We start from the raw sequence: 27,949 nt of genomic DNA on the forward strand, positions 1-27,949 counted from the left end.
CCTCGTAAGACCAGGCAAACACATCGCGGAATTCTTGGAATAGGGCCTTGTAAGTTTGGATTTCATCTTCTGTACATGCGGCACCTATATGAATGTTCTCCTCAATTCCGGGCTTCACTGAAATATCAATGGGAATAGTACGAGAAATATTCCCTAAATTCAACTCTGAATCAGAATGTTTCGTTGGATCCTGAGCGTCTTTGACATATTCAGCGGTAAAGATAGATGAAAAATCATTTTCAAATGCATCATCCTTAGGTAAAAACGAAGATCTGTGATGGAGATCCTCCCATGGTAGATCGTCTACACTTAGGATTTCGCGAAGTTGTTCGTCAGATGACACGACTTCGGGAAACGCTATCCGTTCTAAGGTTGAGGTGAAAAGTGATTCTTCACTGACCACATTCATTTGGTCGATCTCGGTTGAATGAGAGTCGGTAAAAGACAAGAGAGCTTCATAAGCAATTTCATATGGACTCAAAGGCATAGCATCACCGAATGAGTCTATCTCAGAGTCAGATGGGACAATCCAAGGATCATCATAAATAATGTTTTCTGATGTAATCATATGAATTGTTGCAAATGAAGGTTCTACACTGAGTGGAGGGAGAGGAAAAGTTCCCAGTAAACCGGAATCTTTAACTAAACCTACACCAACGTCCCTATAAGGGATTGTCGTCTTACCGACATGCTGGATACTCTCTGAAGAGGCTGGGTCGGATGAAAAGTATGTCAGCTGATCAATAGTCACGATCTTACCGTTATGTGGAAACTTAATTACTCTGAAGACCGATGAAACGACGCTGTCATAGCATATGACCAACTTCGACCCAAAAGAAGGTTGTAGTCTAGAGGGGCATCAACCACTTCCACATCCAGACTAACGGTTTTACCTTCTACCCCTATAGGCAATTCCTGTAGAATACCAAACGGACGGAACCCACGGCCATCAAAGGCCTTAAGGATGGTGGGGGATTGGTTCAACGAAGGAGAACCAAGGGATCTCCAACATTGAATCGACATAATACACGTAGAAGCTCCCTCATCAATCACAGTCCTATGAATAGGTCTGTTTTTTACTATCACTGGAATTTGGAAAGCCATTTGATGGGGGAGACGCGGTGTACTATTTTCTAAATCGAATATCATTAGATTCGGGTCCTGAACATCAACAGCTCCTATAGCCGACAAAATAAATTTTCGTTGTGCTGGGAAAGATTGCAGCACTTCTAACGCCGACATTGCTGAGGGTGAAACAACTAAGTCCTCAACAATGTTGTAATTCTGGGCCTCTCTCGCATGTGGATTGAAAGCAGACCTTCGAAGTACACCCTTGGCGGGCGGTTTAATTACTAAGTCTGGGTTAGGTTTCATCGATCTGTAGTGGATCGGAACCAGGAGCTGAGGTTGATGGGTTAGAGTGAGAAGATTCTGCTTCCTTACCATCAACAGGATTCTTACTACCATAATCTTGCGATCGAGTCGCAATCCTCACATGAGACATCATCAAAATGGGTTCTTCACTGGCATTCGAGGAAGAACCTATCATCTTATTCTCTTGCTCTGGAAATGGATTTTTTAACACAACAGGAGTGGGAGAACCTTTGACTATTTTCACTACCTCGGCCCGATGAGGGCAATCTCTCGTAAAATGATCCTCTTCACAAATAAGACAAGGATATCAAGGTTTGCGCTTTTCGTCATTGGTTTCCGACTTTTTTATTTTCTCCTTCGGAGCCTTGTCTGCTTTAGTCTTCTTCTTTCCTTTCTTCTTTCCGTCATTTTTTAATTTGGCCGTAGATGACTCTACAGCATGAATATCGGCGGTAAGTTTAGGAGTAGAAGACTCTCCTGTCGGGGAATCGGGCAAAGTGATAATAGGAGTAGTTGAAGCCTTGGAAGACTTCTTCTTGCTCTTTGTATTCACGATACCAATCATACCATCAGCGGCATGAGATCCCGAAGGAGCAGCAGCGATTTGATTCGACTTTGGAAGATCCAGAATCTTCTCGTGTAATGTACCCGACTGAGTGTAAACTAAGTCAAGGTATTGCACCTGAGCAATGACTTGCTCCTCAGTAACTACTCCGGCTTTAGCTACATCTTCAGTAATCCTTGGTAATAATGATTTAACAAACCATTCAGCTAAGATTTGATCCCGGATAAAAACTTTCACTAGCCTTCTTCGACGTCTCCACTCATGAATGTGATCGGAAATATACGTAGAGGTTGATTGTTTTAGTGAAGTTAATAATACCGTGCCGTTATCGTATCTGGCAACTGAAAATGAGTTAAGAACGAGGTAGCTAACTGGCTAAAATTGTAAAAAGAAGCCCGTGGTAACTCAATGTACCACTTGGCCGCGAGACCAATGAGTGTACGCTGGAAAAGACGTAAGCGGATTGAATCATCCGAGATATAATTTGAAGCACACCAGAGGTGGTAAGTCATCACGTGATTGGACGGATCCTCTCCAGACTTTCCTTCGAACTTGGGTATATCGTTGGGCAACTTATTTGGCATTGACGGCCAGAACGGAAGATATTGAATTGGATCATTCGTTAGGCGCGTCAAGTCTGGTAAATCCAAAGTTGCGATAAACGGTAACTACCGGTTAGGATCTCTAAAACTCTGGGTCACAATACCGGCCCCAGGAGGAGGATATTCAGGATAACTAGGAACAGGAGTCGCATTTGGGATATTATATCCTCCTGGAAAACCAGGATTAACCGGACCGTACTGGGGTTGTTGAGGTTGTTGATAAGTGTACCCAGGATATGGTTGATACTGGTAAACCGGTTGTTGGACAGCTTGCCCAGGTTGGTACTGTCCCTGGTACGGAGGTTGAACAAATTGAGGTTGAGTAGTGACAACCGTACTTATACCAGGTTGCCCTATAGGCATCTGGACTGTGGTTTGAATCGTAGATCTAGACAACGGTAAGATGTCGGAGGAGTGGTTACAGAGACAGTAGAAACCGGAGCCGTCGATACTCCAGAAGTAAGTATGGTAGATGTGGCGGTAGTTGCAGCAGCCGTTTGAGATGGTGTACTAGGTGCAATTGGCGGCTGAGTAACTACCGAAGTTACAGAAGTTTGAACACTTGACTGGACAGGTTGCGGTTGCTGGGGTGGACCAGAAACTATGGGTTGTCCAGCTTGAGGTACCGACTGTATACTTGGCTGCAACACCTGTTGACCCTGTGACGGATCCCACACTAACATTCTAGGGTATTGACCCATAAAAGGTTGAGGATACTGAGATCCATAGCCGGATTGAGGATAGGATTGATAATTGTAAGGTGCAGTTCCCATGCCTTGACCATATGATTGACCTTGAGGTGGTTGATAACCTTGACCTGAGTATTGACCTTGAGGTTAATAACCTTGAGGTATATACGGGTACTGGGGTTGACCTTGACCTTGAGGTTGGTACCCTTGAGGTTGATACCCTTGGGGTTGATACCCTTGGGGTTGCCATCCTTGAGGTTGCCATCCTTGAGGTTGATATTGATACTGAGGTTGACCTTGGAGTACATATTGAGGCTGGGGTTGACCTTGAGGTAGGTATTGCCCCATAGGAGCATACTGACCTTGAGGTTGCCCCCCAGACACGAATGAAGTACCTTGGGGTTGCCCCCCAGGCATTAACTGAGGCTGCCCCCCAGGCGGTAATTGGCCACCTTGAGGTTGGGTAACGGGAACTGAGCCTGACATCATGTAAATGTCTCCTACACCCAATGGTACATTACCACTGTTTCCAACTAATAACCCATGATCAACGGGTTGAGGAGATGCCCCCGCAAAGGTACCAGAAAGAGATTGATACCCAGTGGGAACAGAAGGACCGCCATGTAAAAAAGATTCAGGACTTTGAGTAAACACGGACAATGGACCAGCCATATTGACAGGAGTATGAATACCTTCAAGTGGAAAAAGAGTACGAGGTGTGGAAAAACCTAGCCCAAAGTTGTCTAAATGATTGGTTAACGAAAGGTACCAAGTAGTACTTCTAGGAGGACTGTAAAAGATAGATTCACGCTCCCTTAGATCAAGGGTAATTTGATCTTCAGGATTAAAGACGCCTATTTCTTCCTCTGGAGCAAGTTCTTCAATAGCAATCAAACCAGTAGGAAGATTTTCGGTGATAATTCTTTCTATTCTCGGTGAATCAGAAACACTAGAAGTCGGAGTAACAGGTTCAGATATTTCTGGTTCTTCACCTGTATCACTCGCAGACGAAAAACTACCAACAAGCTCAGAAACTGTAACAGCTTCGAGATTATAACCTGCCTCTAAGCCTTGGTAATCTGAATGGACTACCAAGGAAGATTCTCCTTCTTCAGGTGAACATACTCTACTGCCGTTAGGAGGAGTTACAAGGACCTTCAAACCTTCCAGATGACTGGGTTCGTCTCGAGGAGGTTCACCCCTAAGTCTACGGGATCTTCTCAACAATTCGGCCACAGAAACAACTTCAGGAGACTGGCCCCGAAGTCGACGGGACTGTCTCGGTAATTCCGCCACAGCTAAAAACTTTTAACTACTACACACGAAAACAAAATAAAATTTCAAATCAAACCACATAAAGTCTCTAAGAACCAAACAAATTTGAATCACACAGCTAAAGAATCTAGGGCGTCAAACCAAACACAAACAGTAGCCTTCTGGACCAAAAGCGCTAGTTGGTGATGAAGCCCAACCTCGCTGGATTCAGTACAGAAGTGGCGGGTGGAACAGTTACCCCGGCAACCTGCTTAATGAATAGACTAGACCAAGTTCCTCCACTTTAACCGTCTCGAGTGAAGTGAACCCCCCAGAAAATCCAAGTGAGTCTAGCCGACGTCTGCTCCAGGTACAGTGGGATCTTCCCTCCACCGTCACCTCGGTAGAATCCTAAAGATAATGGTCACTAAGGTTACCAATCGCAACAAATGCACCTGGGGTAACAGTCTAAACTCCGACAGCACGCAAGGGCAGAGTAGCGAGCTCAATCCCCTTGCCGGCTCATTGACAATAATCCAAGGTTTACCGACAAGTGACCCCTGGCTCCTCGACAATGGTTAATACGTGCGTGTCTGGCGTCGTTCCCAACGAAGGGGGATTGATGCCCTCACTGGTTCGGACACGAGCTCGTGCTTCTCCTTTAAGAGGAGCTTTCCCAGAGTACAAGTGAGACAATTGGATTTATTCTATCACAAGATAAGCTACTTGTTTGGTTTTGTTGTCTTGGAGAGTTAATTACTCACCTACTCCAAGACACTAGCCTGATCTAAATTGGTGTTTCAGAGCCCTAGTAAATAAAAGTTACTACGTCAATTTTACTTTAAGCGTTAATTTTATGGTTTTTTTTTAAAGACAAAAGGTAGTGGAAGTGAAACCAATGGTGTGTAGACTCGATTCAAACCACTAGAAAGATGCACCTAAGATGATTTACGCTACTTTGCTTTTTAAATGAAATTCTTAACTAAGAGAGTTGAGAGAATGCAAATTTTAAAGAAAGCAACTTCCTTAGAAAAGACAATCAAAGAAACAATTCTCTTTTTCTTTTCAAGCATGAAAACACGACCACTCTTTACGTGCACGAAAAAAAAACTCTTTTTCTTTCCAAACTTTTCAAAGCTACTTGAAACAACACTTTTCAAAGGAGATGTTTTTGTATTTTCTCTTTTTAATAAAGCATATAAACCTATCTTAACAAAAACAATCTCAAAAGCTACAAAAACTATGAAAACTTGACTCACAAGCAAATCAAAAGGGAAATTACTCTAAGCAAACCTCAAAGGCAAAAGCTCACAAAGATGATTCTAGGTTTTTTTACTTGATCAAAATCAAATCAAGGACCAGCTAATGCAGAATCAAAAGACTAGTCAAAACAAAACTCAAATCTTTTTGTTCTTTTTGTAAAATGGAATTCAAGACTCAATCAACAAGCACTTCGAAATTTGCCCAAAGAAACAATTCAATGGTAAGTTGTTCTCACAGGTAGACTTTATGACAGGTCTGACTTCTTAGAATGCTGACAAAACCAGAGAGATCTAAGGCTTGACAACTCCTATCGCTAAAGTCACTACAAGACCTACTCAAAAATCAAACCCTAGGGCTTATACTTCGATGAAATCCACTAAAACACTCAATGCGATCGAAACAAGTTCAGGTGAAGATTTTTGATCAGGGACTAATGAATCTGGGCAGTAAAAATTAAGAAAAAACAAAATCTAAGAGCAAAAAATGCAAAAAATGGAATTTTCTCAAATTTTAGCAGGGGACGCAGGCAACCCATTAGCACAGGTGCGGGCCCGCTCTGTGCACACAGCAAAAGTGCGTCCAGGGATGCACTGTGCAGCACTCAGAGGGTGCGTCCTACTAAAAAACTCAAGAAAAATCAAAATGAAACTAATCCTAAGCTAACCCACCCAGAGACAAGGTCAGAGAGCCAAAATCAGAAAAATAAATCAATTTTCTCAAAGCAAAGTTCATACAAAGGAAAAAACTTTTCTCATCAATGGAATCCCCAGCGGAGTCGCCAATTTGTCACACGGAATCAGTCAAGAGTGCGGACACAACCGACCTTCCTAGAAGTCTAAGACATTCTAATGACAAACAAAACAAACTAGAGCTATCCTTCTCTAAACATGCATTATGATATGAGAAATCAAGTGTTTCGTTCTTACCTTTGTCCAAACACTGTTGTAGAAATCCAAGCTTTGTTGATCTGGATGAGCTCCTCCCTCTCTCCAAAACCTGCAATCACCAACAGTCAAACCATTAAATAGCACCTGATTATAACATAAAACAAAGCATATTCAACATGTAGACCAAGGAGTACATGAAATAACTCATAAACAACAAGTCATTGAGAAGAATGGACTAATTTGCATTAAAGGTAATCAAAAGGAACCATTACAACCTAAGCCTTGGTGTTGTGCAAGCTCCTTCCAGGGTCCACAAGAGTCTTCCTCTACTTTGACAAAGCTCACCCACTTCCAAATAGAACAAGCAAAGATGGCAATCTCTCCTCACAAGTTTCTAAATGGGAGTCCTAATTCCTGCAACATTTACCCTTAGAAATGTATAGCTTTCAACCTCCCTCCTTCTGGCCCAATGCCTGTACTTATATTGCTCAAGAGGAAGTTAATCAGGTCCACCATCAATGGGATAGTCCCCTCTTTGGATGGGATAGCTCCCCTATTGATGGGATAAGTTCCTCTTTGGTAGGAGTGCATGAACCATCTGGAGGCGCTCAATACACGTCGAACAACCTTCTAGAATGCTCTAGAAATAACCACAAGTGACTTTTTAAAGATGAAACTTGCGCATTTTAACCTTTTCAGGGGGACGCACCTGCACCTTTACATACAGAGCGTCCAAAGACGCAGCTTTTGTGAACATTGGGTGCGTCCCCACAGGTAAGGTTGAGAGAACCTGCGTCCCCAGAGATAAATACATTTAGAAAGACTTTCTCTCTTTTTGGAGTTTGACATGGAGAGCAGAGGCATAAGACTTGCTTAAGAGGGTAGTATGACTGTTGATAGAGTCATCTCAACTCTAAATAGTCATGGTGCCATTTTTTAGTGTAACAGTTACCAAACCAACCCAATCCTTCTCCACCATTAGATGAACTCACCATTGAATGAACCAATAGCTAGAATCCAAGTGTTCGATGAATGAGATAACACCATGCATGTTATACCATTAGCATTGTGATCTACGAAGAGCCACTTATTGGATGAAGAAACAATACAACATGTACAATGAATTAGGGTTTCACGTTTTACCACTATACCTTGTTATTATAGTTCATTTAATATATGCCACTAATCCTCGATGGAAATGTGACGCTTGTGGTGATTAATTTGTATACTTTAAATGACTAGACTAGCATGCCTTTGTATTAACTTTGCAAGTATAATATGTTATTTCCACATAGAGGGGTGACATGTTATGGCATAGAATTACGAATACATGTATGTATTTAGTAGTTATGAAAATGCTTTGGTTATATAATATATATATATATATATATATATATATATATATATATATATATATATATATATATATATAATTTTTCACTCTTGGTATAAAAAAAAAAGTATTACTATGGTGATGTTCTTTAAGTTGACACTTGTGACAATCAACAACAAGTAGAAATAGTGAATTACTTCTCCAAGTAGAAATCATGAGGGATAATATATGGGAAAATTTGAATAAGAGGTTTTGACCCACTTAATGAGTTAATTTTAATGTTATGAAAAGGTTGAATGTTGGAAAAGAATTTAACTTATTATTAAGTTATATTTTTAATAAAATTTTAGTCTTACAAAAAGGCCATGTTAGATGGGTATGGTTTTTACTTTAACCACAAATTCATTTGGAATAAAATTTGTTAAAAATATAATTTTTAAGTATATATATAAAGGACATGCTCGATGGTTAGGCTCTTGACCTAGTCCACACATTGCTTTGGAAGGTAATTTGAATGTAATAACAAATGAGAATATGAAGTGGCCATTGCGACTAGAGGCACTCTAGAACCTAGTATGGGGGTAGATCACCTAGTCCACACATTGCCTTGGAAGATAATTTGAATGTAATAACAAATGTGTATATGAAGTAGCCATTGCAAATAGAGGCACTCTAGAACCTAGTATGGGGGTAGATCTAATTTAACAAGTAAAACAAGTAGTGTTTAACATTTAACATTTAAAATTTAACATTTTTAATCTAATTTCCGCCCTATTTTAAAAATAAATCTAATTATTATTATGTATAAACACATTATAAAATTAAAATATAAAGAGGTTTAACAAACACTCAAAACAGATGTATGGTAAACCTATTTTTATATTTACTATAGAGGTATGGTAAATAAATAAAACCCCTTTTTATATTTACTCCATAAACCTCTTTATATTTGCTGAAACTCAAAAAGGAGATTTTATTTAGCTGAAGCCTGTGGGCCAAATACAATTTTAATACCATGAGCCAAATACCAAATTTATAAAAGAGACATTATAAATAAATAAATATAAAATAGGTTTAAAGGTATGGAATAAAATTCATTTGGAATAAAATTTGTTAAAAATATAATTTTTACGTATATATATATATATAAAGGACATGCTCGATGGTTGGGCTCTTGACCTAGTCCACACATTGCTTTGGAAGGTAATTTGAATGTAATAACAAATGAGAATATGAAGTGGCCATTGCGGCTAGGGGCACTCTAGAACCTAGTATGGGGGTAGATCACCTAGTCCACACATTGCCTTGGAAGATAATCTGAATGTAATAACGAATGTGTATATGAAGTAGGCAATCTAGAACCTAGTATGGGGGTAGATCTCATTTAACAAGTAGAACAAGTAGTGTTTAACATTTAACATTTAACATTTAACATTTTTAATCTAATTTCCGCCCTATTTTGAAAATAAATCTAATTATTATTATGTATAAAAACATTATAAAATTAAAATATAAAGAGGTTTAACAAACACTCAAAACAGATGTATGGTAAACCTATTTTTATATTTACTATAGAGGTATGGTAAATAAATAAAAATATAAATAAACTAGAGGGATGGTAAATAAATAAAACCTCTTTTTATATTTACTCCATAAACCTCTTTATATTTGCTAAAACTCAAAAAAGAGATTTTATTTAGCTGAAGCGTGTGGGCCAAATACAATTTTAATACCATGGGCCAAATACCAAATTTATAAAATAGACATTATAAATAAATAAATATAAAATAGGTTTAAAGGTGTATGGTAAATAAAAAAAATATATCAAATAGGATTAGATATCAACATCTAATTATATACTAGGTCTATGGGCCAAATACCATGGTAAATAAAAGAGGTACGGTAAATAAATAAAAATATAAATAAACAAGAGACATGGTAAATAAATAAAACCTCCTTTTATATTTACTCCATAATACTCTATGTATTTAAAAGCATTCAAGAAACGGGTTAGAGCATTCGGTTAAAGGTGACTCTGAGGTGGATCTTCGGTTATGTGTGACAATTCATCCATTAAAGTTGACTCATGATTGGTTAAAGGTGAATGTCATGTTGTAGCGGGCACTATGGGTTAGCGCAGACGAGTCACGCAACCTAAGTTGGGCACCTGGTGATGAGCCTCAGTATTGCAGCAAGAATGCTACAACTCCCAAGGCTACCGACTTTTAATTATCAACCCAGTGTTCATACAAACTTAAGAGGTGTCGAAACTACATGTGCAAGATAAAATGTTTCCTACCTTTGTTGTCATGATGTAATGTAGTGCATGCACTGAAATAAAACCCTAAACTAATTGCAAAAAACGAACTGAAGTGGAAACCCTAACCTATTGCAAGAAATAAACTACAAGGAAAGAAACATATTCTAAATGCATAAATATCATGAAATATATGTAAAAGAAACGTAACTTAATCCTATTTATCATATATGATGATTTAAACTAACTGAGCATGGAATTTGATCTAGAGAGTGCTAACTGCTGCGTGCATGAATAAATATAAAATAACTTTTTCCTTTTTATCTTTTTGCTTGAAAAATGTAAATACTAATCTTTCTTGGTTCTTTGGTAGGGGATACAGGTGTGGAGGAAAGGATTACAATGTTTCAGATGGATTGGAGGGAAGGTAGTGGACTAATCGTGGCTTCTAGTGATGATTTTTTTTTAATTCGGGCTCAAAACAGGCCACTACAGGTTTTCCTACAGGATGTCTATGAGATCCCATGTTTTATTACAAAATGCAGGGAAAAATATTAGGAAGTGGCCTAGAAGGTGGAATGGAGCTTGGAAAAGGTGGATAATGGAATAATAAATCATGGAGGTGGTGGACACTACCCAGAACTCAAGCAAGGGCTTCAAGATGGGTAGATTGCCCAATGGAAATGATAATTTCTGCTTTGGCGACATGGATAGATGAGGCTTGGATGAGGTGAACTAGATGAGGTCTCCCTACAATATAGAAGTTGCTGCAAAAACACACATTATTATCTACATCTATCCACAAATTCATCTATACATGCGAAATATTTATTAAATAACGGAAAATTATTAGTCTAAAAATCAGAAATTCGAGAACTAGCGAGCTAGTAAATCTATCAAATGCCTAACCTAATCAAGCTCAAGTGAAATGGGGTGAATTTTTTTATTAACCAAAATGTTTTTATGATATGATGCATGTGGAATCAGCTTGATTGAATCTCGTTAGAATGCTCTAAAAATATAGCAGAAAACTACTAGTCCAAAATCTAGAAATTTGAGAACTAGTGAGCTAGTAAATCTATCAAATTCCTGACCTAATCATTTGCAAATGCAACGGGGTAAATTTTGTTATTAAATAGAATGTATTTTTGATCTAATGCAAGTGGAACCAACTCGACTGAATCTCGTTAGTAGGCTCTAAAAAATAGCATAAGTTTATTGTTCTTTGTCACAAAGGAGTTCTAGAAATCTAGATTTTGGAATAAGAAAGCTAATCCAAGTAGTTCAATGATCACTATTACCTTCCAAAGCTTTTCCAAGGATTAAATGATTCTTTTGATCCTGAAAAAGAACTTACATCAACCATTTAACCCAATCCTACAACAAGAAATCATTAATACTAAATACATAAATATAAAGAAATAAAAGCAAGAGATGCATGTGAATAAGAAGTGACAAGAAGAAAAGAAAATGATACAAAATAGCTATGAGGCTCTTGGGATGGCCAAGCCCAAGGAATATTAGAGACCTATGAAGGAGAACAAGATTTAGAAGCTGAACATGACATCAATTTTCATTATTTTCATCAATACAATTACATCCCTACAAGAAAATACAATGGATCTACAAAAATACGAGTTCTCTCCACAAGAAGACTAATGAAAATCTATCTCTAGGAATATGCATCAAATGGTATGGAACTCATTCCTAGATTTTCTCAATCATTGGAGTTCCACAATCTATGCCATAATTCCATAAATATCTTGTTGAATTATTATTTAATATTTATCCTCCTGTAGTAGGGAGAAAGCCCCTAAATTATCTCCTCCTCCAAATCTTCATAATCTACCCAATATTCTCATAATATCCCACAAAAATAAATAATATTAGGCACAACTATCCAATTATTTATAAACTTTCCTAATGGATATATTAAAGTTAAAAATACATTATATAATGCAAAAAAAGAGGTTTAATGTGCTGAAGGATCGTCATAGGCCTCAATTTATGTTTAATTTAGAGGCATGGGCCTTAGTTTATGTCTAATTTATAGGACCATCATATACCCCTGCTGAAAGTTTTGCTCATCTTCTAAGAAACCTAGTGACCTCATTGTGTCTCATTCATGGTCATGGTGGCCTCTCCCTTGTGCATTATGAATCTTGGCTGTAAGTTCTGCAAGGACAAGCCCAAAAACATATTTGTGTAAAGAAAAGCCGTTGTTCCTTGAGACCATTAGCTTGGCTTCTTCTTTTCTTTTATGGCCTAGACGATTGCCTAAAGGCCTTGGAGTTTTCTATTTTGATTAGGTCTCTCTTAGACACTGCCTTCTCTTTGGATTTTAGCACAATTTTGTCCTTTCCTCCTTCTTGTAGCAACACTCTTGCTTCCTGTAGAAATCATTCCTTCTTCCTTCAGAGTCTTCAAACTATATGGGAGTGATGAAAAATGATGTAGGTTTGTGAAAATGGAGAGGATGCTATGTTTTCATTTCAAGAAATGTTCAGGGTAACAGAGAGTGTAAGGTTTGTTTTTAAAATTATTGAATGAGATGAATGAATGATGGATAGATAGTGAATATGAAATGGACGGAGGGCTTGGAGTGTTGTGGTGATATGGCCTTTGCAAAAATTTCTTCCTTTAACTGCAATCCTCATACCTTGAAATCATCATCCTTCATAATTTGACTTTTCAACATTGTATGGGTGAAGGAGTGAGCTTCATTTCACTAGTTGAAGGTAGCTGAGATTGCTAACCCATCCTCATCTTATAAAATATAATCTCTTATGCATTGACTAAAAATTTCTAACTATAATATGATCAAGAGAAGAGGTCAAGAATATTCCATACTTGTACTTACTTGGTGGTTGCTGGAGAGACATGCATGCATGTTGTTGAATTGATGTTGATGTGCATCTGTTGGGGGACCTATATCAGCCTTCCCTAAATAATACTTGACATTTTTACCCATTTCTCCATCATATTGCCCCTTGTATCTTCTTCTCAGCCTTCTTGTAGAGATCTTGTATTAGTTTCTAACTTCCTGTAGAGATCCTGTAGTAGTTCAGGAGAGCATCTAGTAGCAGAGTTGTTTTTTCCTTATCTCCCAAATGCTAGAATGGATTGACCTAAAACTTTCTTAGCATTTGGCTAATGAATGCATGAATCTTGACAAAAACTAAAAATGGATGAAGGTGATGGAGGGTGAATTATTGGAAATCATGCACTAGAATTTGCTGAAATTTCTTGGGCATGTTACCATCATCCATATGGATCTCCCCATGAAAAGGATTTTTAAATGGATGCACGGATATTGAGAAAATTAAAAAATGCTTGTTGGTGATGGAGGCTAATTTCTTGGAAAACATGTACTGGAATTTTCTGAATTTTCTTGAGCATTTTAGCATCACCCATATTCATATTCCCATGAAACAACTTGGAAAATGGCTGCATGGTTTTGATGTTATGGAAAAAATAAATTTATGCTCTATGTATTTTTCTTTACTGTAGTAAAACAGAGCATTCTTGTAGTTTTTTGGACAGTAAGAAAATTGAATGGTAAAAGCTTGAGAATGATGGTTGGATGGTGGAAATAGATGAGGGTGATGAATTGGCATGGCCTTGGCCTTGTTGGAGCATTTGAGAAAAGGAGGAGAAAGTCAAAATTTGACTTCTTTTGACTAGGCTTTACCAATTCTTTTCTTTTGTTGGTGCCAACTTGTTTCACTTGTTTTGGTTATAGATGTTGGAGAGTGAATGCATTCATTAGAGAGACACATGGAGAAAATATTTATTATTTATTATTTTCTTTTTCTTTTTTTCTAGGCCTACTAGCTGCCTCAAGGAGGTTTTCAACTAGTAGGTCTGCCTAAGTGCCTAAAAGTAGGTTTTTACCTAGGATCTTTTCTTTTTTATCTTTTTTTCCTTTTTCTGACCCATTGACCACCTCATAGAGGTTTTCAACCAATGAGCCAATCTGAGCCGCCTCAAAGGAGGCTTTCACTCAAGAATTTTATTTTTATTTCTTATTTTTCATGGCTTTTTTTCTACCCTACCCTACTTGAAAAACATAATCACTTTCCAGTATAACAATACTTCCAATGGAGCCATGTACACATCAAGATGACATACAAGATGATGTGTAGTATTGCAATATATGATTTGACATGTACCTGGATTTTGGAGAACAAATGATTCGACTTTGAAAGGATCAAGCATAGTTGAAGAAGAGAGTGATCCTCCATATTGTTGATTTTCTAGAACCAAACCTCAATATAAATTTGATGTCCTTGGTTTTATTTCTTATCTGGATCATTCTTCATGTATTCTTCTACCATGACCCTCAAATCTTCCTCTTTTTGTTGATTATTCTCTTGAATACATAGAGGATTTTATGGTAACAATGAGGGATCTCTCTTGATCTCTGATTTTGATGTATGATCTTCATTGAGTGCAACCCATGATTTTGTCGTCTTCTCATTTGAATCTTCTTCTTCTAGATGAGGTCGTCAAATGATATCAAGATAATCTCTTTTTTGCAATACTCTTCCTGAGCTATGGTGAATACTATTGATATCAAGATGAGATGTTTGGAAGTGTTGTACCTCAGCATTGTAAGTGGGCTGAGCTACATCAATGTGTGCATTTGGAAATGGTCGTAAAAGTAGTTGAGTGGGAGTGGATATTTGAGATGGATGTGGTTGGGGTTGTGGTTGTGGTGTAGTTGAATGGTAGGGATAACATGGTGTTGGGTATGGAGGATATTGACAAAAATATTGAGGATATTGTGGATGGCTCCCATAAGTTCCTTTCCAACCTTATTGCCAAGATTGGTTTTGGGGTTGATATGGCCAATGTTGCCAAGGAAAGGGTGTGTTCCAATTAATTTGAAATGGATATGAATAAGACTGAAATTGTGAAGTAGGTTCTTGCATCATACTCGGTTGAATAGGTTTCCATGGTCCTCTTGGAGCTACATAACATAGCTGCATTAGCAATTGACTTGCTCCATTGTCCTCTTGGTAAACTTCCTTCAGCCTTGGTAATGATGGACAATATTTAACATTATGTGATTCTATATTGAAAACAAAAATATCAACATATTTTTAATCTTGCATTCTTAACATTTCTCCTTGTTCACTTAGATTGCTAATAATTTATGTTTTAAAGTTATAAAGAAAATTTCCAAGTTTAGCTTGACTTACCGATCTTGATGTTGAGTTACTTACCCTTGCCCTTCCTCTTGATATGTGTTTGAATATTTCACAAATTTCTTAAAATGATAGTTTGTATACATCACCTCCACTCATGAGATCAAGGAGATCAATCCACTCATCCCTAATTGTTCTAAGTAAGATGGTTTTTACTGTGTCAGATTCTAAATGTTGTAGTTTTACCCTCTTAACATTATACATGAATATCTCTATTAGATACTCTAGACTCTCATATTCTCTTTCATTCATTCTAAATATTTCTTCTTTAATATCATGATCTTTATATTTTTCTAGAAATATATTTTGCATATCATTCCATGATCTTATTGAATTAGTCCCTAAACTCATGAACCATTTAAGAGATCTATCCTTTAATGTTGCTGGAAACAATCTCAGTTTTTGAGTTTTTAACAAGTAACCATAAGATCTACAAATAATTTCAAATTCAAAGAGAAAGGTTTCTAGATCCTTTGACCTTAGACCATGAAATTTTGGAAGAAAACATGGAGGGATGTTCTTCATGTGCACAATACCATTAGTATCTTGAATGGGAAATCCGAGAGGATATTCCTCATTTTCATCATCTCCATCCATTTATTCTACATTCTTTGCCATATCTTCTTCTTCTTTTACCTACAAAAGTGAATGGTGATGTAGCTCTTACTGCACCACGTGATGAAATGGGGGGGTGTGTTGGCTTTGGAGATTTTTGTTTTTATGATCGAATGAAAATACTAATGCAATGAACTTTTCTATTTTTGAAATGAAATATGCCTAATGAAAAATTTTTGGTTTTGCAAAAAGTCAAAAGAAATGAATCAACTAGGAAAGAAAATAATGCATACTTTGAAACCTCCCTGGAAATGACGCCAAAAAGTGATGAGCCTCGGTATTGCAGCAAGAATGCTGCAACTCCCAAGGCTACCAAATTTTAATTATAAACCCAGGGTTCATACAAACATAAGAGGTATCGACACTATATGTGTAGCATAAAGAAATTCTCGCAAAATTTATAAGCTCCCCAGTAAAAGAACTTATCAAGAATTTGAAGTTGGGGACCATGTACATGTGCGAATCAAACCCAAGAAAATCAATTTGAGCTGGTCTAGTTGCGCAAAACGTGCCACTCGTTTCTGTGGTCCTTTCGAGATATTAGGAATAATTTGACCAGTGGCATACCACATAGCCTTACCAAGTCATATAAAAGCTCATAATGTATTTTATTTCTCATTGTTGAAATGCTATGTAGATGACCCTAGACATGTGATTCATTGGCAAGATATTCAAGTAATGTTTTAAATATTTAATTTGATTTTAATATAGTGATTTGCATGGATTAATTCAAGTATGGTTGTTGTAGCAAGTTGAACTGGATGGAGAGTTCTTGGTAGAACCTCAGTGCATCCTAAAACATAGGGAAATAATGCTACGGAGGTAAGCCATCACCCAGGTTAACATGTAATGGCAGTATTTTAGCCCCGAAGAGGACACATGGGAGGATGAAAGTTTCATGCTGGAAGCTCACCTTGGCTTTTTTAAAAGGTAAAATAACATCGAGGACTATGTTTCTCTCCAGGAGGGGAAGATGTAACACCCTTGGTGATAGTAACTATCTATTTTGTTATTTACATTTACTTTGTGAAAAACTATAAGGAATCTATGGAATAAACCATGAGAATTTTGATTAGTGAAATTGACTATAGGTTTATTTTATAGACGCATGAAAATGTAAAAAAATAAGAGAAAAATAAAACATGAATAGATACCTTGGAACTCACTCAAGAAAACCAAGATAGAACTTTTACCAGAGATTTATAGACTTAGTTATTCTTCTCTTCTTAGAGATAAAAGAAAATCTCAAAGGGAAAGGAAGAGGTTAGCCAAAAGGAGATCAGAGGCATTTAGGAGAAGATAACAAGCATAAATCCTCCACAAAGTTGGATGAGGGTAGGTAGGACATTAGCTGAGGAACTTCCTGACTCCTGAGCTAGATATACAACTAGTGGAAGCCTCGAGCTCACTGCATACTGTTCCAGGATGAACCGAGGAGTTTTGCTGCCTGAGGAATTACCCTGTTGGGTCACTGAACTAAATTGCCTGGTATTAAGTGCTCAAGGAGAGAAAGGACATAATCACCTTTCTCAAGGTTGGGAGATTGGTTACCCTGTCGATTTCCAGATACCCAGTTAAATAGATAAGTATTTCATTTTATTATTCATTGTGTGTTTGCTGAAGAGATTGTATGTGTGATTAAAACAATAACTAGAATATTTTTGTTTTCAGCACTAAATAAAATATGTTAACAATATATTTTTTAGTTTTCTTATTACAGAAAATACAAGCATACTACTTAGAAAGTGTATAAACATGTTTGTTCATTTATAAAATAAACAATTGTATCATATATGAGCATTAAGGAAAGATGATTGGTAGCTAAAAAAAAATTGTTGCAACTTAAATTGTTGAGGCACTGTCGAAGAGTTCGTAGGAATCAGGTTGAGTTTGATAGCAGAGTTGGGAACTTACCACTGGATAGTATAGAACTTTTCAAATTAAAGTAAATATACATAGATAAATACCCTAGGGTATGGGAGTTTTCCAAGTATACCCAGAACCCCATTATACTGGGTAATCATAGCTTTCTCCTAATAACAAGTTAAAGATAAACATAAAATGATATTGGTTCCCTGAATTTCAATATCAATGTAATGAATATAATATTTTATATGAAACAGAGGAAATTATTCCTAAACACAACGTCGAATTAACAACAAAATGGTAGAAGAAGAAAGAACAATTTTTCAACAAACCCTTGAGAATACAAATAAAATGTAATAATATTTAGATGACACAAATTGAACTATAATATTTATACAAGATCTAATAGAAATTAACACCAAGATGAATCGGCTCCATTTCATATAAAATAGTTACAATGCTTCAAAGTTAAACTGGGTCGCCAAGGAGGAAACTTTGAGAATTCGTATCAGAAAAGTAAATTCTTAAGTTAAGACTAGTAATTTTCCAATCTAAAGTACGTAACAAATACCCATATACACAACTATGGTTTCATGAAATTATCAAAAATAAAGAAAAATAGTGTCATGAACGTCCAATGGCTGATTTACTGCCAAATTCACCTAATGATTTGATTCTCAAGAAATCATATTAAAAGCTAGAACCGGAACATGGGTTTGTAGATAAATCCCGCATGAAGCGAAAAGAACCAAGAAAAGAAAAACATGCTAAGAAATGCATAAAACCAGGTGAGACTTGTTATTCAAGTCGGATGAGACTAACAAAATGGAAGCCATAGAATGGTGAAAATTTTGAACCAAAGTTGCACCCAAAGCAGTGGAGATTAGTACTAAATTTTAAACAACTTCTAGGAAAAAGAAAACCCTTAATTTGACATTATCCATAGAATAATTGTGAAGGAAAGCCACATTTAATTAGAATCTGTAAGCCCTCTGTAATAAACATAAAACCCAAAATTATAAGCCTATGTCTATAACTATTACGAAGTTTCAAGGAATAAATGTAAGGATTTGTAGGAATGTTGACCAAATGGACTAAAAAATGAATAATCCAACCCTATTTTCCAAATGAAACTTTGGTGTTGTGAACACCTGTGGTGCATAGAGGAAATTTACCCCTGAATTTAAAATTGTTAAAGAATTACATTTAACTAGAAATGGATCACTTAATTTGCAAACGAAGGTATATTTACCAGTGAAGAAGCTCATTTTGCGTATTGGAAAAGAACATTGGAAGCTTCCATGGCAAAGCACCACCTCAGAAACCTTATTTGCAGACAAGTGAATGAGGTTCCAGGTGCGCAATGGGGTAAGTTGGTTACCAAACCAGCCCGATATTTCTCCACCATTAGATGAGCTCGCCAGTGAATGAACTAATAGCTAAAATCCAAGTGTTCGACAAATGACATAACACAATGCACGTTGTACCATTAGCATTGTGATCTACGAAGAGCCACTTATTGGATGAAGAATCAATACAACATGTACAATGCATGAGGGTTTTACATTTAACCCATGTACCTTGTTATTATAGTTCATTTAATATATGCCATCAATTACCCATGGAAATGTGACACTTGTGGTGATTAACTTGTAGAATTTAAATGACTAGACTAGGATGCATTTGTATTAACTTTGCAATTATAATATGTTATTTCCACATAGAGGGGTGACATGTTATGGCATAAAATTATGAATAAATGTATGTATTTAGTAGTTATGGAAAAGCCTTGGTTATATATATATATATATATATATATATATATATATATATATATATATATATAGATATATAATTTTTCGTTCTTGGTATAAAAAAAGGTATTACTATGGTGATGTTATTTAAGTTGACGCTTGTGACAATCAACTCCAAGTTTGATAGTGAATCACTTCTGGAAGCAGAAATCATAAGGGATAATATATAAGAAAATTTGAATAACAGGTTTTGACCCACTTAATGAGTTAATTTTAATGTTATGAAAATATTGAATGTCGCAAAAGAATTTAGCTTGTTATTAAGTTATATTTTTAATAAAATTTGAGCCTTACAAAAAGGCCATGTTAGATGGGTATGGTTTTGACTTGGTCTACAACTTTTGGAATAATTTAAAAAAAAATGTAATTTTAAAGTATATCTATAAAAGACATGTTCGATGGTGAGGCTCTTGACCTAATCCACACATTGCTTTGGAATATAATTTGAATGTAATAACAAATGAGAATATGAAGTGGCCATTGTTACTAGAGGCACTCTAGAACCTAGTATGGGGTAGATCTCACGTAAACATGTAGATGTAAATGAAGATTTAACATTTAACATTTTTAATCTAATTTCCGCCTAATTTTAAAAATAAATCTAATTATTATATCGTATAAACATATTATAAATTTAATATATAAAGAGGTTTACGAACACTAAAAAAGAGGTAAAACTATTTTATATTTACTGTAGAGGTATGGTAAATAAATAAAGCCTCTTTTTATATTTACTCCATCAACCTCTTTATATTTACTAAAACTCAAAAAAAAAAAAATTAGGTGAACCCTCTAGGCCAAATACCATTTTAATACCATGGGATAAATACCATGGACCACATACCATATTTATAAAAGAGACGTTGTCAATAAATAAATATAAAATAGGTTTAAAGGTGTATGGTAAATAAATAAAAATATATCAAATAGGATTCGAAATCAACATCTAACTATATACCAAGCCTATGGGCCAAGTACCATGGTAAATAAAAGAGGTATGGTAAATAAAAAATATAAATAAACAAGAGGTATGATAAATAAATAAAACCTCGTTTTATATTTACTCAAAAATACTCTCGAATATTTGCAAACACTCAAGAACGTTTTATTTAAGTGAATCCTATGGGCCAAATACCATGGGCTAAATTATTATTAATACCATTCAAAAAAACATTATTAACTTTACTATTAGTATTAAACGATGATGATGATGATGATTATTATGATTCTTAAATCTAGTATTCATATTAATATATTATAATATTAATATGATTAAATTTAATAATTTTGGATTAAGATATATATATATATATATATATATATATATATATATATATATATATATATATATATATATATATATATATATATATCTGTGTGTGTGTGTGTTTCATGAGATATATTAACACTAGATATATATGGGACGGAAGAAAAAAGACATAAAGTGATAGAGATGGAGAGATTGCAGGTGTCAGGGCCTCGAGTGGGCGAGCGCCTGAGAGATTCGAAAAACTGACAAGCATACTTAAAGGCATGTGGGCACACTAGAGATGTGTCAAGGATGCACGTGTTCGGTTAAAGGCCACTCCGAGGTGGATATTCGGTTTTGTGTGACAATTCATCCGTTAAAGGTGACTCACCATCGGTTAAAGGCGATGGGCATGTTGTCCAGGGCAATGTGGGCTAGCACAAACGAGTCACCTAGGAGAGGTGAGTCACACGATCCGAGTTGGGCACCTGGTGATGAGCCTCGTTATTGCAGGAAGAATTTTGCAACTCCCAAGGCTATCGACTTTTAATTATCAACCCGGGGTTTGTACAAACTTAAGAGGTATCGGCACTACAAGTGTAGCATAAAATGTGTCCTACCTTTGCTGTCATGTTGTAATGGAGTGCATGTACTGAAATCAAACCCTAAACTAACTGAAATGGAAACCCTAGGCTATTACAAGAAATAAATTACAAGGAAAGGAACATATTCTAATTACATAAAGATCATGAAATATATGTAAAGGAAACATAAATTAACCCTATTTATCATATGTGATGATTTAAACTAACTGAGCAAGGAATCTGATCTATAGAGTGCTAACTACTGTGTGCATGAATAAATATAAAATAACTTTTTCCTTTTTATCTTTTCGCTTGAAAAATGTAAATGCTAATCTTTCTTGGTTCTTTGGCACGGGAGACAAGTGTGGAGAAAAGGAGTACAATGGTTCAGATGGATTGGAGGGCAAGTAGGGGCCTAATCCTGGCTTCCAATGATGATTTTCCTCAATTCGGGCTCAAAACAGGCCACTACATGTTTTCCTACAGGATGTCTACAGGATCCCCTATGTTATTACAAAAAGCAAGCCAAAAGCTTAGGAATTGGTCTAGAAGGTGGAATGGAGCTTGGAAAAGGTGAATAATGGAATAATAAAGCATGGAGGTGATGGACACTACCCAAAAATCAAGCAAGGGCTTCAAGAGGGGTAGATTTGCTCTATGGAAATGACAATTTTTGCTTTGGAAACATGGATGGATGAGGCTTGGATGAGTTGAACAAGATGAGGTCTCTTTGGAATGTAGAATATCCTGCAACAACACACATTATTAACTGCATCTATCCATAAATTCATCTATACATGGTAAAGATTTATTAAATAACGGAAAATTACTAGTATAAAAATTAGAAATTCGAGAACTAGTGAGCTAGTAAATCTATCAAATGCTTATCCTAATCATGTGCAAATGAAATGGGGTAAGAAAAATTATTAACTAGAATTTTTTTATGATATTATGCAAGTGGAATCAACTTGATTAATGATTGTTAGAATTCTGTAAAAAATAGCAGAAAATTACTAGTCTAAAATCTAGAAATTTGAGAACTAGTGAGCTAGTAAATCTAAGAAATGTCTAACCTAATCATGTGAAAATGCAATGGAGTAAATTTTTTTATTAAATAGAGCGTTTTTTTTATCTAATGCAAGTGGAACCAAATTAATTGAAGCTCGTTAGTATGCTCTAAAAAATAACATAAATTTATTGTTATTTGTCACAAAGGAGTTCCAAAAATCTAGATTTGGGAATAAGAAAGCTAATCCAAGTAGCTCAATGATCACTATGAATTTCCAAATATTTTCCAAGGTTAAGTTATTCTTGTGATCCTCTAAAAGAACTTACATAAACCATTTAACCCAATCCTACAAGAAGAAATCATTAATACTAAATCCATAAATAAAAAGAAATAAAAACAAGAGATGCATGTGAATAAGAAGTGACAAGAAGAAAAGAAAATGATACAAAAGAGCTATTAGGCTCCTGGGATGGCAAGCCAAAGGAAACTTAGATATCTATAAAGGAGAACACGATTTAGAAGTTGAAAATGACATCAATCTTCATTATTTTCATCAATACAATTACATGCCTACAAGAAAATACAATGGAGCTGCAAAAGTATGAGTTCTCTCCACAAGAAGACTAATGAAAATCTATCCCCAGAGGAAAATTCGACTTGGTACTTATAAAAAATGATTAGGAATCATTCCCCATGAAAGGTGGAAGCTTTCCCAGCCAAAATCCTTTGATTAGTGGATCGGGTTCCCAATACTAGGAATCTGCATTAAATGGAAGGGAACTCATTCCTAGATTTTCTCAATCATTTGAGTTCCAAAACCCGTGCCATAATTCCATAATATATTGTTGATTTATTATTTAATATTGATCCCCTTGTAGTGGGGAGAAAGTCCCTAAATTATCTCCTCCTCCAAATCTTCATAAGCTGCCCAATATTCTCATAATAATCCAAAAAAATAAATAATATTAGGCACAAAGATCGAATTATTCATAAACTTTCATAATGAATATATTAAAGTTAAAAATACATTATCTAATCCAAAAAAAGAGGTTTAATGCACTGAAGGATGGTCATAGGCCTTAATTTATGTTTAATTTAGAGACATGGCCTTAATTTATGTCTAATTTAGAGGCCCATCATACACCTCTACTAAAATTGTTGCTCATCCTCTAAGAAACTTAGTGACCTCATTGTACCTCATTCATGGTTGTGGTGGCCTCTCTATTGTGCATTATGAATCTTAGATGTAAGTTTCACAAGGACAAGCCCAAAAACATATTTGTGCAAAGAAAAATCATTTTTCCTTGAGACCATTAACTTGGCTTCTTCTTTTCTTTTGTGGCCTAGATGATTGCCTAAAGGCCTTGGAATTTTCTATTTTGATTAGGTTTCTCTTAGGAATTGCCTTTTTTTGGTTTTTAGCACAATTTGTTCCTTTCTTCCTTCTTGTAGCAGTATTCTTGCTTCATGTAGCAATCATTCCTTCTTCCTTCATAGTCTTCAAATTGTATGGCAGTGATGATAAATGATTTAGGTTTGTGAAAATGGAGAGGATGCTCTGTTTGTTTTTCAAGAAATGTTCAGGGTGAGACAGAGTGTAGGGTTTGTTTTTGAAATTATGAAATGGGATGGATGAATGATGGATATATAGTGAATATGAAGTGGATGGAGGGCTTGGAATGTTGTGGTGACATCACCTTTGCAAAAATTTCGTCCTTTAACTGCAATCCTCATTCCTTGAAATCATCACCCTTCATAATTTGAATTTTCAACATTGCATGAATGAAGGAGTGAGCTGCAATTATCTAGTTGAAGGCAGTTGAGACTACTAACCCATTCTTAGCTTATAAAATCTCATCTCTTATGCATTGACAATAAATTTCTAACTATAATATGCTCAAGAGAAGAGTTCAAGAATATTTTATACTTGTACCTACCTGATGGTTGTTGGAGAGACATGCATACTGTTGCTAAGTTGATGTTGATGTGCATGTGTTGGGGTACCTATATCAACCTTCCCTAAATAATATCTGACCTTTTTACCCATTTCTCCCTCATATTGCCTCTTGTAGCTTCTTCTCGGACTTCCAGTAGAGATCTTGTAGCAGTTTCGAACTTCCTCTAGAGATCTTGTAGTAATTCAGGAGAGCCTCTAGTAGTAGACTTGCTTTGACCATATCTCCCAAATGTTAGAATGGATTGACCTAAAACTTTCTTATCGTCTTGCCATCATCATTATGCACCTCCCCATAAAAAACATTTGGCTAATGGATTCACGAATCTTAACAAAAACTAAAAATGGATGATGTTGATGGAGGCCGAATTCTTGGAAATAGTGCGCTACAATCTATTCAAATTTCTTGGGCATGTTACCATCATCCTTATGGATCTCCCCATGAAACAAATTTTTACATGGATGCACGAATATTGAGAAAAACAAAAAATAAACTGTGTACTCAAATTTTCTGAAATTTCTTGAGAATGTTACCATCATCCATATTCATCTCCCCATGAAACATCTTGGTAAATGGATGCATGGTTTTCAAGTTATGGAAAAATTAAATTTATGCTCTATGTATTTTTCTTTCCTGTAGTAAAACAGAGCATTCTTGTAGCTTTTCGGATAGTAAGCAAATTGAATGGGAAAAGGTTGAGAATGATGGGTGGATGGTGGAAATAGATGAGGGTGATGGATTGGCATGGCCTTGGCCTTGTTGGAGTATTTGAGCAAAGGAAGAGAAAGTCAAAAGTTGACTTCTTTCGACTAGGATTGACCAATTTTTTTCTTTTTTTGGTGCCAACTTGTTTTGCTTGTAGATGTTGGAGAGTGCATGCATTCATCAGAGTGACAAATGGAGCAAAGATTTTATAATTATTATTATTATTATTATTATTATTTTCTAGGCCTACTAGTTGCCTCAAGGTGGTTTTCAACTACTAGGCCTCCCTAGGCGCCTCAAAGGGGGTTTTCAGTTATCACCTTTTTGTTTTTATGCTTTTTTCTTTTTTCTCAACCCATTGACCACCTCATGGAAATTTTTAATCAATGATCCAATCTAAGGTGCCTCAAAGTAGATTTTCACTTGAGTTTTTTTATTTTTTTCTCTTATTTTTCATGTTTTTTTTCTACCCTACCCTACTTGAAGCTATGTGCACATCAAGATGATAGACAAACTGATGTGTAGGCTTGCAATTAATGAATTGAATGTACCTGGATTTCAGAGATCAAATGATTTGACTTTGAAAGGATCAAGAAGAGTTGAAGAAGAGAGTGATGCTCCGTATTGTTGATTTTCTGGAATGAAACCTCAATATAACTTTGTTGCCCTTGGTTTTATTGCTTATTTGGATCATTCTTCATGTCTTTTTCTACCATGAACTTCAAATCTTCCTCTTTTTGTTCATTGTTCTCTTGAATAAATGGATGATTTGATGCTAACCATGAAGGATCTCTCTCGATCTCTAATTTTGATGTCTAATCTTCATCAAGCACAGCCCATGATTTTGTGGTCTTCTCATTTGAATATTCTTCTTCTGGATGTGGTCCTTCAATGATATCAAGATAATATATTTTTTTCGAAACTCTTCCTGAGCTATGGTGAATACCATTAATCTCAAGAGGAGATGTTTGGAAGTGTTGTACCTCAGCACTGTAAGTGGGTTCACCTACTTCAATGTGTGAATTTGGAAATGGTGGTACAAGAAGTTGAGTGGAAGTGGATATTTGAGATGGATGTGGTTGGGGTTGTGGTTGTGATGGAGGTGAATGGTAGGGATAACATGGAGTTTGGTATCAAGGATATTGAGGAAAATATTGAGGATATTTTGGATGGCCCCCATAAGTTCCTTGCCAACCTTATTACCAAGATTGGTTTTGGGGTTGAGCTGGCCAATGTTCCCAAGGAAAGGGTGTGTTCCAATTATTTTTAGATGGATATGGATAATATTGAAATTGTGAATTAGGTTATTGCATCATACTAGGTTGAATAGGTTGCCATGGTCCTCTTGGAGCTACATAACATAGTTGCATTGGCAATTGACTTGCTCCATTGTCCTCTTGGTAAACTTGCTTTAGCGTTGGTAATGATGGAAAATATTTAACATTATGTGATTCTGTATGGACAACACAAATATCAATATCTTTTTCATCTTGCATTCTTAACATTTCTCCTTGTTCACTTAGATAGCTAATAATTTCTATTTTAAAGTTATAAAGCAAATTTCCAAGTATAGCTTCACTTACCGATCTTGATATTGATTTACTTACCCTTTCCCTTCATCTTGATATGTTTTTGAATGTTTCACAAATTTCTTCAAATGATATTTGGTATACATTACCTCCACTCATGAGATCAAGGAGATCAATCCACTCATCCGTAATTGTTCTAAGTAAGAGGGTTTTCAGTGTGTCAGATTCTAAATGATGTAGTTTTGCCCTGTTCACATTATACATGAATCTCTCTGTTAGATCCTCTAGACTCTCATATTCTTTTTTATTCATTCTAAAGATTTCTTCTTTAAGATCATTATCTTTATATTTTTCTAGAAATATATTTTGCATATCATTCCATGATCTTATTGAATTAGTCACTTAACTCATGAACCATTTAAGAGCTCTATCCTTCAATGTTGCTAGAAACAATCTCAATTTTTGAGTTTTTAATAAGTAACCATAAGGTCTACAAATAATTTCAAAATAAAAGAGAAAGGTTTCTGTATCCTCTGACCTTTGACCATGAAATTTTTGAAGAAAAGATGGAGGGATGTTCTTCATGTGCACACTACCATTAGTATCTTGAATATGAAATCTAAGAGGATCTTCCTCATTGTCATCATCTCCATCCATTTATTCTACATTATTTTCCATATCTTCTTCTTCTACCTACAAAAGTGAATGGTGACGTGGCTCTTACTACACCACGTGATCAAATGGGGGGGGGGGGGGGTTTGTTGTTGTTGGATGTTTTCTTTGTTTTTATTATTGAATGAAAACAGTAATGAAATGCACTTTTCTATTTTAGAAATTAAATATGCCTAATGCAAAACTTTTATTTTTTCAAAAATTCAAAAGAAATGAATCAACTAGGGAAGAAAACAATGCATACTTTGAAACCTCCCCGGCAACGACACCAAAAAGTGATGAGCCTCGGTATTGCAGCAAGAATGTTGCAACTCCCAAGTCTACTGATTTTTAATTATAAACCTGGGGTTCGTACAAACATAAGAGGTATCGGCACTATATGTGCATCATACAATGTGTCATTCTTTTGTTGTCATGATGTAATGGAGTGCATGTACTAAAATCAAACTTTAAACTAATTGCAAAAAAGGAACTGAAATGGAAACCCTAACATATTGTAAGAAATAAAGTACAAGGA

The sequence above is a fragment of the Pinus tabuliformis genome, chromosome 3_1, assembly GCF_031772625.1.
Source record: "Pinus tabuliformis cultivar Carrire ecotype Pingquan chromosome 3_1, CPIR1, whole genome shotgun sequence".
NCBI lineage: Eukaryota > Viridiplantae > Streptophyta > Pinopsida > Pinales > Pinaceae > Pinus > Pinus tabuliformis.